Here is a 2,982-nt window from a genome sequence, read left to right on the forward strand (position 1 = left end):
CTAAAGAGAGTGCAAGTGCGTCAAGAACACTCGCTCTCTCTCTCTCTCTGAGTGTGTGTGTGTGTGTGTGTGTGTGTGTGTGTGTGTGTGTGTGTGTGTGTGTGTGTGTTTCGAGTTGGGACAAGTGAGGGGCAGGTGGTAGAAAGTGATGCAAAGGGGGGTGAAGAGGGGGAGGATGAAGAGAGGGAGGGAGTGAGGGAGTGAAAGAGAAGAAGGCAAGATGAGATGGGGTGAGCATTAGGACATCTGAAGAACAGAGAGAAGAAGGTAGGAGAAAAGGAGACAGGGGAGGGAGATCGGGGAAACAAGAGTGCGGAGAGAAAGAAACACGGACAATGGCAAGAGTGGGAGAGGAGAGAGGGGGTAGATGGATGGAGGGAGGGAGGAGGGAGGGAGGGAGGGAGGGAGGGAGGGAGGGAAGGAAGAGGAGGCGGGGTGGGATTAAGGGGGCGATGAGATCATAGCTCGTCTGGTAGTCTGTTGTCATCCAGCTCAGATTGCTTACCCCCCTCCCTCCTCATCCTTACCTCCTTCCCCCTCTCCTGTCCCCTCCCCTCCTCTCTCCTCCTCCCCTCTCCAGGAGTGCGGATGCCTCTTTTCCTCTGTGTGATCTTGGTGGCAGGGCCCAAGCAGACTTCTACCACTGCTGCTATTCCAGCTATGTGTGCCGCTCGCCAGACCAACAATAACCTCCACTCTCTCTCTCTCTCTCACACCGCAAGAGGAGAAGGGGGGGTTGGGCGTCCGTGGAGATGAAAGCAACTGAGTGAGAAAAGAGTGAAAGAGAAAAGAAAGAAAGAGGACAAGGACAATAGACTTGAGAAGATAGAGAGAGATTAAACTATGCAGTGAGGAGGGGGACACAGCGGTAGGCGATAGATAAAGTTGCTCTCTGCCACTGTTTAACATTGAGTTCTTGTCCTCCCTCTTAAAGCTAATTACTTATTTAATCTGTTTATTTTTCTATCATCCTTAAATATGTCCTGTCTTCACCAGAGCTACTCACACTTCCACACGAGTGGAGATATGGTGAAATAGCCTCGTAAGAGAATATTCATAATACAGAATTTTATACTTGTTTAGATTTTTAAACTCCCTGCGGTAATCTTATTATTATTATTTTTTTACCTTCTGTTCGTAACAGACAGAAATACACTCCAGTTTCAACTCCAGTTTTTATTTTAGACTGATTGTTAGATAAAACCAGGTTAATGAGAAAATGATCAGTGAATTCATGGAACTCTTCAGCTGCGGCTCAATCATCAACCTGGGAGTGAGGTGTCGAGGGGAGCCAGGGCTGATGGGAAGAGGGCAGAGACAGACGGGCAGCCAGACAAAGTACTAGAGTGAGAAAAGAGATTCCCAGAGCTGTGAGTCCTACTCAGCGGCAAATCAACTGACAGGCCTGTGCCAAACTAACAGCGGAGTTGCAGACTCAGGGCTTTTACACGGGGGCAGGGCCTCTGAACAGCCATTAGCTTCAGTTGGCTGGCACAGCGCTACTTTAACTCAACTCAGCTTTAGCGTGGATGTGGGAAACGACCGGTGCAAGTGGGTGCGTGGGTGAGAGTGAGGTCAGGGTGAGCTCAGAGGGTCTGCAAACCCACTAAATATTGAGAGCCAGCCTGTATCTGCCTGTGTTTCACGCACACGTATACACAGCTTCGTCTTTGTCACAGCCGCCTGGATGAGTGAAACTGCCCCGAGCGCCGCACAGAGCGGGCGGAGCACAGAAGACAGAAACACAAGACCAGGAGTCGGAGGGGAGGGATGAGGGGATAATAAAAGAAAGAGTGAGCGTAGGGAGAGAAAGAGGGTTTCTGCAGGAGGAGGAGGAGGGTAATTAGAGCCTATACGTACGACTCCCAAAATGTCTGTGCTCTTCCCACCATGTCCATTAAAAATTCAAAAGGCCGGTAGAGGAAGATTAGAGAGTGAGAGACGGAGACACAAAACAGTGACACAAAAAAGTTGAGGACCTGGGGCATTGACGTCCAGGAAAATCGATAATTTAGACAGTGGTCATTAACTCAAAATGGTTTAGGTATTGGTTTCAACATAAAAACGTCACAGTCATCTTAAGGGTGACTGTGACTGAGACTAACCCTAACCCTTGTGCTGGGAACTGTTTGACTAAAAACTGAATTTTCTACCCCAAAATCTAAAGGGGGGAGAATCGTTTAGCGTGTGGCAGCGTGTTTAACTTCAGCTCATGTCTGTCAACATGTCTGCTCAAAAACAAAGGCTGGAATCAGCTGCTCAAAGCCGACAGCAGAGAAAGTGTCTGGAGGAGATGCAGATTAGGAGAAGAACTGTTGACTGTTGGGCTTAGAAGTTTCCATCTTGATTTTACACTGGCTCAGATTCTAGAACTAGAGTTAGATGAGGTAGGTTAATTGTAGCACATTTGACATGTTTGCCAAATAAACATGTGTTGTTGTGAATAATTTAGATGGAGACCAGTTTGTCCTGGAGGAACTGAGGTCGTGGTAAACCCTGTCTCACCTGTCGGCCAGGAGAGGTAAACGCACGTCACACAAAAGCATGTATAAGCCTCACAAGCGGCTCTAGTTTTCTTAGATGTCACCACATGCGGTCTACATTTTCTATAGGCTCTTACTAAGGGGCTGTATAGCTGCAGAAGAGAGAACCAGGGAAAGAGCAGGAGAGAAGAGAGTACTTTGTGGCCTTGGAGGCGCCAAAAATAGTAACACACACACACACACACACACACACACACACACACACACACTGGGGTTATTGTTCAACAGTAGGAGAGCAAGTGAGAGAGTGAGCGAGAGCACACAACATGGATGGGGAAAAGAGGGAAAGTACAGAAGTGCTGAAGGAGTAAGAGGAGAGGGAGATGAGAGCCCAAGTGGGACAAAGAAGGAGAAGGACATGATGTAAGATTCGGTCTCTCGGCTCAGTGCTGTATAGCTTCTCTTCCAGTGAACAGACGCACGTCTTTTCCAGGAAATT

General features: G+C 48.2%; 1 protein-coding gene across 1 annotated transcript in view; it reads right to left on the reverse strand.

Annotated features, from left to right (window-relative positions):
- erfl3 (Ets2 repressor factor like 3) overlaps window positions 1–2,982 on the reverse strand; it is a 42,775-nt gene that overhangs the window by 18,465 nt on the left and 21,328 nt on the right. The window lies entirely within an intron of this gene.

Source organism: Pleuronectes platessa, chromosome 10 (genome assembly GCF_947347685.1).
Source record: "Pleuronectes platessa chromosome 10, fPlePla1.1, whole genome shotgun sequence".
Taxonomy (NCBI): Eukaryota; Metazoa; Chordata; class Actinopteri; order Pleuronectiformes; family Pleuronectidae; genus Pleuronectes; species Pleuronectes platessa.